Source organism: Schistocerca serialis, chromosome 1 (genome assembly GCF_023864345.2).
Source record: "Schistocerca serialis cubense isolate TAMUIC-IGC-003099 chromosome 1, iqSchSeri2.2, whole genome shotgun sequence".
Lineage (NCBI taxonomy): Eukaryota > Metazoa > Arthropoda > Insecta > Orthoptera > Acrididae > Schistocerca > Schistocerca serialis.
In genome coordinates, this window is record NC_064638.1 from 103,917,399 (window position 1) to 103,931,573 (window position 14,175).

Genomic DNA, 14,175 nt, shown 5'->3' on the forward strand with positions numbered 1-14,175 from the left:
GGGAGTAAGAACTACCAACCTATCATAGTTCAGAAGATATGACGTCATAAACAATGCAAAGCGTGAAAAACTGCCGCATCGTGCATGACGTTTAAATTTATTTCTTCTTTGCTACTAACTCTATTCACAACACATTTCGCTTATGCTATCCACGTATTCCGTTGAATGTTTCTACACATGTATTTCACAGAGAGACACATTGTTGAAGAAATATGACGTCATAAGCACAGACAGGGTAGCAGTTTCCTAGAAAACCTGCAATTATCAGGGAATTACATTTTACCTAGAAAAATCAGGAAAATCTCAGGAAATTTCAGGAATTTCATAAGATCTCATGGAATTCTGCATTTTTAACCTAGCACAGAAATGAAATTCACTGAATTTTATAAAACCCAAATTTTAAAATACTTCACACCTCAAAGAGTGTTAATGATATCAATATTGTTCGGTATGAATTACCGATATTTAAAAACTGCGCTTAAAGTACTGCTTATGTCTTCTATATTGCTCAGCAGAGATGAAAGAAAACTCATTATTATACTATGCTGCCCTGCCCTCCAGCTCACCATTAATTTATCAGAAGCCTCATGACACCGTCTTTCTTGTCATACCTAGAAATCTGACGGAATTTTTATCTAGATTTGAGAAGCGACCCCGACAGAGATGCGTCAGAAATGCAGTACCATTCGTAAAGTTATAACACATTTTATTCTTTACTAAGATGACGCTCCTACAATCGAGTCAGTTTAAGGAAATCCGTGACATCTGGAAACGCTATTGACAGCTTTCAAACAGTTGTGCGTGAAATCTACAGACATCTTTAGAGTTATGAAGAGGCGTTACCATACAGAAGTTTGCAAAATTGCGTTGTAGACACGCGAAACAGATGTGCGCAGGGAAACGAAGATGTCCAATAGACTGCACTTATACACTTATACATTAAAGATATTTTTTGTACTACTGTTTCATAATTGCTAATGTGTTTTCAAGAGTACATGGAAAAGAAACTTTTTCGACATTACACCACAAACACAGTTCATTTTTGTTTTTTGTTTAGATTTCTAATAGAAAATTGGCAAATTGAATATCCACACAATGCCGGCATTGTCAGATAATATGTCAGGAAATATACGTTGTTTACTACAGATAGCATGTAGAACGAATGGGCTACAACATTTCAGGATAAAACAGAGTTGGAAAAAATAACAATAATAGAAATAGAGGTGAAGAATTTTTTTAGTCTTACAACTCATACTTGCAATATCCACTTATGAGCTGTCACATTACGAGCTGTCTTTCTGCGTATCCATTTTGCCCTGCTCTCCATCTCTCTCTTTCTCTCTCTCTGTTCAGACAACATAGCGTCAGAGAGAGTGCTGCAACTGCACCCATTGTCAGTTGACACCTTGCGATCCATAAGCCCGCCATCAGTAGTGTTTCGTTGTGTAGTGGTGCTCATTGCATGTTCTTTCTGCATAAGTCGTCTTTTGAATCCTGGTTGTCATGGACAGCGATTTCTTGTTTCATTTGTGCCTTAAAAAGACGGGACGGTTTAAGGTGGCAGCTTGTGTCAATGTTAATTTCGCACATTACATGAGTTTTTATACGGGGTAACAAGTAGAGGGAAATGCCACCTGACATACTTCGCCGATAGTACCATATGTAATTCAAAGGGTTGACACTCGATTCGACGGTATTAACACACCGAACCCAAATCCTGTGTGTGAATGAGCAAAAGGTGAAAAAAGCTGCTGGAAGAAACGTTTTAGTTTGGGGGCAGATGCGAGGTGGGCCATCACGGCCCAGATACAACAGAAGGCTTCTAACAGAGGTTGGTGACCTGCAGCAAGAGAGACAATGAACACACCGGTTGATACAGCGAGGGGAGCAGGTAGCGGCCCAGCGCTGCTTGCGATGGAGAAATTCTTTAGAAAACTGTATTGGGGAATTTACAGATGCACACAAACAGACCAGCAACGCGGTTGATTATGTGAAAGACCCATGGTAATGTCGTGATGTACGCGTACAACTTTTAGGCATCAGGACCGGGCAATAAATGTCCGATTGACTGAAATAAACTCAGAAGGACAAAATGGGATGTTTCGACACAGTTTAAAGGTACGCGCTTTGCGTTTAGTAGGGGTAGTTTCCACAACATAAAAGAAGCGCTCCTACTGTTCTGAAAAAGCCATGACGTAAAGCACGAAAGGACACAGGTGGGGCTAGTCTGCTATGAAACACACAATACCGAAAAATTCGAGGACTCTCCTCTGAAACAGCGTCAAGTGTAGAACATGGCGCATCACGCTCTGTACAAAGCCAAAAGAGGAATTTTGTGTGAACACTGCGTTCACTTTAGCTGACATTCATCTAGAAATTAGCTGATGAGTCGTTGACCTCCGATGGCGGAGAAACGAAACATCCACGTAGTTAGCTGTTCTTCCGAGAACTGAGAGGTCGTTGAAGTATACATCTACGCACGTCTATATCGCCATATTTTCCGGACTAGGGTTGAGTGCATGTTTTCTCGCCTAACAAGAAACATAGGACAGTTTCAATTGATAAAATCAGTAAAGATTTTGATTAGCTTTCTATAGAATTTTCAGAGTGCGAGAGCAGCCAAGCAGTCGACAGAACGTCACAGGTAAAGATAAATGCCACTGGCAAAGGCGTATTAAAAGCCAGCTTGTGTTCACTGTGAAAATAAGTAACCTTGAGTAATCTTTTGCTCATCTTGTCACAAAAATTAACCATCCCCTGTAGATTTTATTGTCATTCTAAACAGTGCCGAAGCTAGAATCAGAATCGGATGATTTGTCGTAATAAGGGTCAACAACCCTGTCTAGAAGCAAGAAAAATCTTGTACAGAAGCTTCTATTTAAATTTTATATTGTTGTGTTCAGTGTTATTTCTGATAAATAGGACGTAATGTGTTATCTTCACAACCGTCCTGAAATTGCTATGTTACAATCTATGTAAACCTGTGTGCCACGACAGTATAAGTATAAACATATTTAGTACAGCTAAACAATGATGAGCTCTGTCATAGAATAAGGGTCCACTGATAACCCCAAAAATTTATTGTAATGACGCTAATGCACTCACAGGGTGTTTTTGCTGATGTCTGACGAACGTACGAAAGTGAAAAGGAGTGGAGTGTCAGAACGTTCACCCTTCTGAATATAGGGGTGATTCAGCTGCCGCTCTTGATGGGTTTTATGCAACTCGCAACACCTTCAAATGCCATTCGCAACATTTTAATATTCTTTCGCTTGTTGGGTGCAAACTATTAGTCTAAAAAAAAGAACATTTCTGTAGAATGCGTTATCGTAAAAGGCAATAATTTTCGAATTACTCAAGAAAAACATACAAAAGTTATCCTCAAACCACTTTCCTTGCGTAGCTAGAAAATTGTAGCCTCTAGCAAAAACGTGTCCCAGTATATACACTACTGGCCATTAAAATTGCTGCACAAAGAAGAAATGCACATGATAAACGGGTATTCATTCGACAAATATATTATACTAGAACTGACATGTGATTACATTTTCACACAATTTGGGTGCATAGATCCTGAAAAATCAGTACCCAGAACAACCACCTCTGGCCATAATAACGGCCTTCATATGCCAGGGCACTGAGTCAGACAGCTTGGATGGCGTGTACAGGTACAGCTGACCATGCAGCTTCAACACGATACCACAGTTCATCAAGAGTAGTGACAGGAGTATTGTGACGGGCCAGCTGCTCTGCCACCATTGACCAGACGTTTTCAGTTGGTGAGAGATATGGAGAATGTGCTGGCCAGGGCAGCAGTCGAACATTTTCTGTATCCAGAAACGCACGTACAGGACTTGCAACATGCGGTCGTGCATTATCCTGCTGAAATGTAGGGTTTCGCAGGGATCGAATGAAGGGTAGAGCCACGGGTCGTAACACATCTGAAATGTAACGTCCACTGTTCAAAGTGCCGTCAATGCGATCAAGAGGTGACCGAGACGTGTAACCAGAATGGTGATGACGAATGCACGCTTCCAATGTGCGTTCACTGCGATGTCGCCAAACACTGGTTCGACGATCATGATGCTGTAAAGAGAACCTGGATTCATCAGAAAAAATGACGTTTTGCCATTCGTGCACCTAGGTTCGTCGTTGAGTACACATAATCAGCCGCGTTGCTGGTCTGTTTGTATACATCTGTAAATTCCCCAATACAGTTTTCTAAAGAATTTCTCCATCGCAAGCAGCGCTGGGCCGCTACCTGCTCCCCTCGCTGTATCAACCGGTGTGTTCATTGTCTCTCTTGCTGCAGGTCACCAACCTCTGTTAGAAGCCTTCTGTTGTATCTGGGCCGTGATGGCCCACCTCGCATCTGCCCCCAAACTAAAACGTTTCTTCCAGCAGCTTTTTTCACCTTTTGCTCATTCACACACAGGATTTGGGTTCGGTGTGTTAATACCGTCGAATCGAGTGTTAACCCTTTGAATTACAAGTGCACTCATTGTCAGTTGACACCTTGCGACCCATAAGCCCGACATCAGTAGTGGTTCGTTGTGTAGTGGTGCTCATTGCTTGTTCTTTCTGCATAAGTCGTCTTTTGAATCCTGTTTGTCATGGACAGCGATTTCTCGTTTCATTTGTGCCTTAAAAAGACGGGACGGCAGCAAGGTAATAGTAGGCAAAATGCAACAGGGAATAACAATATTAATGTGCTAATAGTAAACTGCAGGAGCGTCTACAGAAAGGTGATGATGATGATTAGTGTTTTAGGGCGCACAACAGCGAGGTTATCAGCGCCCGTCTACAGAAAGGTCCCAGAACTGCTCTCATTAATAAACGGTACTAGGGACAGAAAGTTGGCTGAAACCAGACGTAAATAGTAATGAAATCCTAAACTCAGATTGGAATGTATACCGCAGACACAGGTTGGACAGTGAAGGGGGAGGCGTGTTTATAGCGATAAGAAGTGCAATAGTATCGGCTGAAATTGACGGAGATCCGAAATGTGAAATGATTTGGGTGAAGGTCACGGTTAAAGCAGGCTCAGACATGGTAATTGGATGTCTCTATAGGCCCCCTGGCTCAGCAGCTGTTGTGGCTGAGCACCTGAAGGATAATTTGGAAAATATTTCGAGTAGATTTCCCCACCATGTTATAGTTCTGGGTGGAGATTTTAATTTGCCGGATATAGACTGGGAGACTCAGACGTTCATAACGGGTGGCAGGGACAAAGAATCCAGTGAAATTTTTTTAAGTACTTTATCTGAAAACTACCTTGAGCAATTAAACAGAGAACCGACTCGTGGCGATAACATATTAGACCTTCTGGTGACAAACAGACCCGAACTATTTGAAAAAGTTAACGCAGAACAGGAATCAGCGATCATAAAGCGGTTACGGCATCGATGATTTCAGCCGTAAATAGGAATATTAAAAAGGGTAGGAAGATTTTTCTGTTTAGAAAAAGTGACAAAAAGCAGATTTCAGAGTACCTGTTGGCTCAACACAAAAGTTTTGTCTCAAGTACAGATAGTGTTGAGGATCAGTGGACAAAGTTCAAAACCGTTGTACATAATGCGTTAGATGAGTATGTGCCAAGCAAGATCGTAAGAGATGGAAAAGAGCCACCGTGGTACAACAACCGAGTTAGAAAACTGCTGCTGAAGCAAAGGGAACTTCACAGCAAACATTAACATAGCCAAAGCCTTGCAGACAAACAAAAATTACGCGAAGCGAAATGTAGTGTGAGGAGGGCTATGCGAGAGGCGTTCAATGAATTCGAAAGTAAAATCCTAAGAAATTTTGGTCTTATGCCAAAGCGGTAGGTGGATCAAAACAAAATGTCCAGACACTCTGTGACCAAAATGGTACTGAAACAGAGGATGACAGACTAAAGGCCGAAATACTAAATGTCTTTTTCCAAAGCTGTTTCACAGAGGAAGATTGCACTGTAGTTCCTTCTCTAGATTGTCGCGCAGATGACAAAATGGTAGATATCGAAATAGACGACAGAGGGATAGAGAAACAATTAAATTCGCTCAAAAGAGGAAAGGCCTCTGGACCTGATGGGATACCAGTTCAATTTTACACAGAGAACGCGAAGGAACTTGCCCCCCTTCTTGCAGCGATGTACCGTAGGTCTCTAGAAGAGCGTAGCGTTCGAAAGGATTGGAAAAGGGCACAGGTCATCCCAGTTTTCAAGAAGGGACGTCGAGCAGATGTGCAGAACTATAGACCTATATCTCTAACGTCGATCAGTTGTAGAATTTTGGAACACGTATTGTGGTCGAGTATAATGACTTTTCTGGAGACTAGAAATCTACTCTGTAGGAATCAGCATGGGTTTCGAAAAAGACGGTCATGTGAAACCCAGCTCGCGCTATTCGTCCACGAGACTCAGAGGGCCATAGACACGGGTTCACAGGTAGATGCCGTGTTTCTTGACTTCCGCAAGGCGTTCGATACAGTTCCCCACAGTCGTGTAGGGAACAAAGTAAGAGCATATGCACTATCAGATCAATCGTGTGATTGGATTGAGGAGTTCCTAGATAACAGAACGCAGCATGTCATTCTCAATGGAGAGAAGTCTTCCGAAGTAGGAGTGATTTCAGGTGTGCCGCAGGGGAGTGTCATAGGACCGTTGCTATTCACAATATACATAAATGACCTTGTGGATGACATCGGAAGTTCACTGAGGCTTTTTGCAGATGATGCTGTGGTGTATCGAGAGGTTGTAACAATGGAAAATTGTACTGAAATGCAGGAGGATCTGCAGCGAATTGACGCATGGTGCAGGGAATGGCAATTGAATCTCAATGTAGACAAGTGTAATGTGCTGCGAATACACAGAAAGATAAATCATTTATCATTTAGCTACAAAATAGCATGTCAGCAACTGGAAGCAGTTAATACCGTAAATTATCTGGGAGTACGCATTAGGAGTGATTTAAAATGGAATGATCATATAATGTTGATCGTCGGTAAAGCAGATGCCAGACTGAGATTCATTGGAAGAATCCTAAGGAAATGCAATCCGAAAACAAAGTAGGTTACAGTACGCTTGTTTGCCCACTGCTTGAATATTGCTCAGCAGTGTGGGATCCGTACCAGATAGGGTTGATAGAAGATATAGAGAAGATCCAACGGAGAGCAGCGCGCTTCGTTACAGGATCATTTAGTAATCGCGAAAGCGTTACGGAGATGATAGATAAACTCCAGTGGAAGACTCTGCAGGAGAGACGCTCAGTAGCTCGGTACGGGCTTTTGTCAAAGTTTCGAGAGCATACCTTCACCGAAGAGTCAAGCAGTATATTGCTCCCTCCTACGTATATCTCGCGAAGAAACCATGTGGATAAAATCAGAGAGATTAGAGCCCACACAGAGGCATACCGACAATCCTTCTTTCCACGAACTATACGAGACTGGAATAGAAGGGAGAACCGATAGAGATACTCTAGGTACCCTCCGGCACACACCGTCAGGTGGCTTTCGGAGTATGGATGTAGATGTAGATCGCACGCGCTCCTGTCTGTGATGCAGCGTCAAGGGTAACCGCAGTCATGGTCCCCGAGCTGATAGTCAATGCTGCTGCAAACGTTGTTGAACTGTTCGTGTAGATGGTTGTTGTCTTGCCTTGTTGACTCAGGGATCGAGATGTGGCTGCACGATCCGTTAGAGCCATGCGGATAAGATGCCTGTCATCTCGACTCCTAGTGATACGAGGCCGTTGGGATCCAGCACGGCGTTCCGTATTACCCTCCTGAACCCACCGATTCGATATTCTGCTAACAGTCATTGGATCTCTACCAACGCGAGCGGCAATGTCGCGATACGATAAGCCGCAATCGCGATAGGCTACTATCCGACCTTTATCAAAGTCGGAAACGTGATGGTACGCATTTCTCCTCCTTACACAAGGCATCACAACAACGTTTCACCAGGCAACGCTGGTCACCTGCTGTTTGTGTGGGAGAAATCGGTTGGAAACTTTTCTCATGTTAGCACGTTGTAGGTGTCGAAACCGGCGCCAACCTTGTGTGAGTGCTCTGAAAAGCTAATCATCTGCGTATCACAGCATCTTTTTTCTGTGGTTAACTTTCGCGCCTGTAGCACGTTATCTTCGTGGTGTAGCAGTTTTCATGGCCAGCAGTGTATCTTCGTGGTCCTTACGCAAAATGTACGTTAGCGTCAGCAGAATAGTTCTGCAGTCAGTTTTAAATGCCGGTTAACTAAATTTTCTCAACAATGGTTTGCAAAAACACCGTCGCTTTCTCTTCAGGAAATCCCATTTGAATTCCTGAAACATCTCCGTAATACTCGGGTACTGATTGAATCTACAGCTAACAAATCCAGCAGCACGCCTATGAACAGCTTCGATGTTTTCTTTCAGTCCGACCTGGTGGGGATCCCATACAGTCGAGCAGTACTGAAGAATGAGTCCCTCCCCTGTACGCGGTCTCCTTTACAGATGAGCTACACATTCTTAAAATTCTCCCAACAAGCTGGAGTCGACCATTCACATTCCCTATCGTCCTTAGGTGCTCATTCTACTTGATACAGCTTTGCAACCTTACGCCCAAGTACGAGGTGTGGCAATAAAGTAACAAGACTGGCGTGTCACAGAGGAAGTATTCATGCCTTAAAGATGAACGACCAATAGCTGTGAAGTGTGAAGTATTCTCAGTCTAAAGCGGCTTGTCTGGTGTCTGCACACAAACCTCTGTGGCCGTGGCCTCCGTTTGTGCAAGAGCTGTTTTCTATAACTCTTTTCTTTTTCCGGAAGAAGTTTCACTCGAAACTTGGAAAAACTTCTAATGAAACCTATCTTTCAGTAAAGGAAGTGTATGGTGAAGACTGTTTATCAGGTAGGCGAATTTTTAGTGGTTCATGCATTTCCAAGATGGCCCATACAACGTGCGGGACACCCTTCACAACAAAAACTAATGAAACTATGGAAAAAGTAGGTAATCTGATTTCATCTGAGCGTCTGTTGAGTATTCGGACGACTGCTGAAACTGTAGGAATTGACAAAGAATGTGAAAGGAAAACTTTTTACAATCAATCTAACGTAAGAAAAATGTATGCGAAACTGGTTCCGAAAATTCTTAAGATCGAACAAAACGAATCTTGTGAAAATGTTTGCACTGAGACTTAGCATACCACTGAAAGCGGTCGTAATTTCTTGGAAAGAGTGACTTCATGTGACGTATCTTGGTTTTTCACTTACGATCCTGAAATTAAGCGCCAATCCATGCAAAGGAAAGATCCAACTTCACACAGAGCGAGGAAAGCTCCAACGAGTAAATCAATATGTTCTTCAGGATTCATAGAATTGTTTATCTTAACTAAGTTCCTGAAGGTCAGACTATAAGCCAACACTACTACCTTCAGGTTATTCATCAATTCCGCGATGAAATACGAAAAAGAAGACCCGAATTGTAGAAGAACAAGTCATGTGTTCTGCATCAAGAAAATATGAAAAGAAGACCCGAATTGTGGAAGAACAAGTCACGTTTTCGTCATCAAGACGACACACCAGCTCATACTGCATTCTTTGTGAAGAGGTTTCAAGCGAAGTTCAGTGTCTCATCTTTAGACCACCCTACTTATTCTCCTCATGTAATACGATGTGACTTTTATCTATTCTCCAAGGTTAAATCTGCTTTAAAAGAAGTAAGATTTCGGTTTATTGAAGCAATGAAAGAAAAAGCGCACGTTAAAAAATGGCTCTGAGCACTATGGGACTTAACATCTGTGGTCATCAGTCCCCTAGAACTTAGAACTACTTAAACCTAACTAAGGACAGCACAAACATCCATGCCCGAGGCAGGATTCGAACCTGCGACCGTAGCAGTCGCGCGGTTCCGGACTGAGCGCCTAGAACCGCTAGACCATCGCGGCCGGCAAAAGCGCACGTGTCAACAAGGTGTTCACAGACGCAGATCTGTTGCCACCAGTGGAAAATTTGCGTGGAGGGATAGTGCAGGGAAGTATGCTGAGGATGACAGTAAGAAAAGATATATGTTTTTGAAATATAAGGTTTTACAGCAATAGTCTTTTTTTTATAGCCACGTATTTAATCGGCGTGACATTCTCAAACAACATACTACTAATGCTGATTGGAATATTAGGGAATTGTTTTTCCGATTCATTTGCATCATCTAGCATTTTTCTACTTTTAGAGCAAGTTGCCTTTCGGCACACCAACTAAAAGTATTGCCTATGTCACTTTGTCTCTTCCTGTAGAGACTCCGTAACCACACCTTCTCGTAAACGGAAAATAAGAGCGATCGTATCACACTTCCGTGGGGTAATGCTGACGATAGCCTTATCTCTGACGAACACTCACAATCGAGGACAAAATAATGGGTTCCATTACTTAAGAAGTCTTCGATCCACTTACATTTCTGGAAACCTAATCCATACACTCGGACCTTCGTTATCAGTCTGCAGTGAGGCATTTTGTCAAATCAGCAGACGTCGACGATGTTACTTGGCTGAATTCAGGTAAGTTATGAAGGGTTGCTAGTTATTTTTGATATTCAAGGAATATGTGAGCTCTATACTTTAATTCGATGTGTCACACTTCATGTTTGTACTCCGGGCAATTTTCATACAATAGTCGATAGTTGAGCCACAGAGGTTTTCAGCACAAGCAATGGAATCCTTGGTTGTCAGAAATATTGTTGTTGTCTGTAGCTGCACAGTCTAATACATAGTCCCGACCCGCTGGTGCGAAAGTTGTTACCGCTTGACAGCCGGAGCGACTGTAACGCTACAAGCGGTGAGAAAGCAGTCACATGCGTCGTAAGGATAATGCTTCTTTTTACTTGTTTTCTACTTGATTAAGGACTTAGTTGTTGTATTTTGCAATCATTCTGTGAGAACTTTGTCTCAAAACCTGGCAGAAAATTCAAAGAGATTCTGGTCGTATGTGAAGTATGTTCGCGGCAAGAAATAATCAATGTCTTCTCTGCGCGATAGCAATGGAAATACTATCGAAGACAGCGCAGCCAGAGCAGAGTTACTAAACATAGCCTTCCTAAATGCCTTCACAAAAGAAGATGAAGTAAATATTCCAGAATTCGTATCAACAACAGTTGCCAACATGAGAGACGTAGAAGATAACATCCTCGGAGTAGTGAAGTAACTTAAATCACTTAATAAAAGCAAGTCTTCTGGTCCAGCCTGTGTACCAATTAGGTTTCTTTCAGAGTACGGTGATGCATTAGCTCCAAACTTTACAATCATATACAACCTTTCGCTCGACGAAAGATCCGCACCCAAAGACTGGAAAGTTGCACAGGTCAAACCAATATGCAAGAAAGGTAGGAGGAGTAATCCACTAAATTACAGGCCCGTATCGTTAACGTCGATATGCAGCAATATTTTGGAACATATATTGTGTTCAAACATAATGAATTACCTCGAAGAAAGCTGTCTATTGACACATAGTCGACATGAGTTTAGAAAACATCGTTCCTGTGAAACACAACTCGCTCTTTACTCACAGGAAGTGTTGAGTGCTATTGACAACGTATTTCAGATCGATTCCGTATTTCCGGATTTCCGGAGGGCTTTTGGCACTGTACCACACAAGCGGCTTGTAGTGAAATTGTGTGCGTATGGAATATCGTCTCAGTTATGTGACTGGATTTGTGATTTCCTGTCAGAGAGGTCACAGTTCGTAGTAATTGACGGAAAGTCATCGAGCAAAACAGAAGTGATTTCTAGCGTTCCCATAGGTAGTGTTACTGGCCCTTTGCTGTTCCTCATCTGTCTAATCGATCTGTGAGACAATCTGAGCAGCCGTCTTAGATTGTTTGCAGATGAAGCTGTCGTTTATCTACTAATAAAGTCATCAAAAGATAAAAACAAATTGCAAAACGATTTAGAAAAGATATCTGAATGGTGCGAAAATTGACTCTAAATAACGAAAACTGTGAGGTCATCAATATGAGTGCTAAAAGGAGTCCGTTAAACTTAGGTTACACGATAAATCAGTCGAATCTAAAGGCCGTAAATTCAACTATATACCTAAGAATTACAATTACGTACAACTTAAATAGGAGGGAACTCATAGAAAATGTTGTGGGGAAGGCTAACGAAAGACTGTGATTTATAGGCAGCACACTTAGAAAATGTAGCACATCTACTAAGGAGACTGCCTACACTACGCTTGTCCATCCTCTTTTAGAATACTGATGCGTAGTGTGGGATCCTTAGAAGATAGGGTGGACGGAGTACATCGAAAAAGTTCAAAGAAGGGGAGCACATTTTGTATTATCGTGAAACAGGGGAGAGAGTATCACTGAAATGATACAGGATTTGGGCTGCACATCGTTAAAACAAAGGCGTTTTACGTTGCGGCGGAATCTTCTCACGAAATTCCAATCACCAAGTCTCTCCTCCTAATGCGAAAATATTTTGTTGACACTGGCCTACATAGGGAGAAACGATCACCACGATAAAATGAAGGGAATCAGAGCTCGTACGGAAAGATATAGGTTTTCATTCCTTCCGCGCGCTATACGAGATTCGAATAATAGAGAATTGTGAACCCTCTGTCAGGCATTGAAACGTAATTTGCAGAGTATCCATTTGGATGTAGATGTAGGTATAGAAGTAAGTAGGTGATTTGGGTGTTGGTCCCACTACTGAGCGGGCCTGAGGTAGCTTGCAGGGCATAGAGATAGAGCAACAGACGAGGTGTAGTTTTGGAAATATGATTTGTTAAAGATTAATTTGAAAAATCAAGATTTTCGGGTAATGTTGTTACGGCATTGCCATTCCACCAGTAATTTATGATGTATTTGGCGAACGGCAATTTTTAGTTGGAATTTTCATTTTTGGTTCGGATTAGTTTGTTCGATCACTGAGAAGTTATTAAGTTGAGTTATCAGTTCTTAAGACTTGCACTCAGAAGTTATAGATTTGCCACTACTTTACCAGTCTGTTAGTTAATTTCAAGGCAGAGTCGTGTTTTCGTGAGAAGTACTTTTTGTAAATTAGATTGTAACTGCTCAGGAATAATTTTCATGAGTGCTAATCTCTCTTACATCATTCAGTAGATGCAATACCCTCCACTGCCTCCTCATGAAAATTTGGTATCGTAAATATACACTCCTGGAAATGGAAAAAAGAACACATTGACACCGGTGTGTCAGGCCCACCATACTTGCTCCGGACACTGCGAGAGGGCTGTACAAGCAATGATCACACGCACGGCACAGCGGACACACCAGGAACCGCGGTGTTGGCCGTCGAATGGCGCTAGCTGCGCAGCATTTGTGCACCGCCGCCGTCAGTGTCAGCCAGTTTGCCGTGGCATACGGAGCTCCATCGCAGTCTTTAACAGTGGTAGCATGCCGCGACAGCGTGGACGTGAACCGTATGTGCAGTTGACGGACACTGAGCGAGGGCGTATAGTGGGCATGCGGGAGGCCGGGTGGACGTACCGCCGAATTGCTCAACACGTGGGGCGTGAGGTCTCCACAGTGCATCGATGTTGTCGCCTGTGGTCGGCGAAAGGTGCACGTGCCCGTCGACCTGGGACCGGACCGCAGCGACGCACGGATGCACGCCAAGACCGTAGGATCCTACGCAGTGCCGTAGGAGACCGCACCGCCACTTCCCAGCAAATTAGGGACACTGTTGCTCCTGGGGTATCGGCGAGGACCATTCGCAACCGTCTCCATGAAGCTGGGCTACGGTCCCGCACACCGTTAGGCCGTCTTCCGCTCACGCCCCAACATCGTGCAGCCCGCCTCCAGTGGTGTCGCGACAGGCGTGAATGGAGGGACGAATGGAGACGTGTCGTCTTCAGCGATGAGAGTCGCTTCTGCCTTGGTGCCAATGATGGTCGTATGCGTGTTTGGCGCCGTGCAGGTGAGCGCCACAATCAGGACTGCATACGACCGAGGCACACAGGGCCAACACCCGGCATCATGGTGTGGGGAGCGATCTCCTACACTGGCCGTACACCACTGGTGATCGTCGAGGGGACACTGAATAGTGCACGGTACATCCAAACCGTCATCGAACCCATCGTTCTACCATTCCTAGACCGGCAAGGGAACTTGCTGTTCCAACAGGACAATGCACGTCCGCATGTATCCCGTGCCACCCAACGTGCTCTAGAAGGTGTAAGTCAACTACCCTGGCCAGCAAGATCTC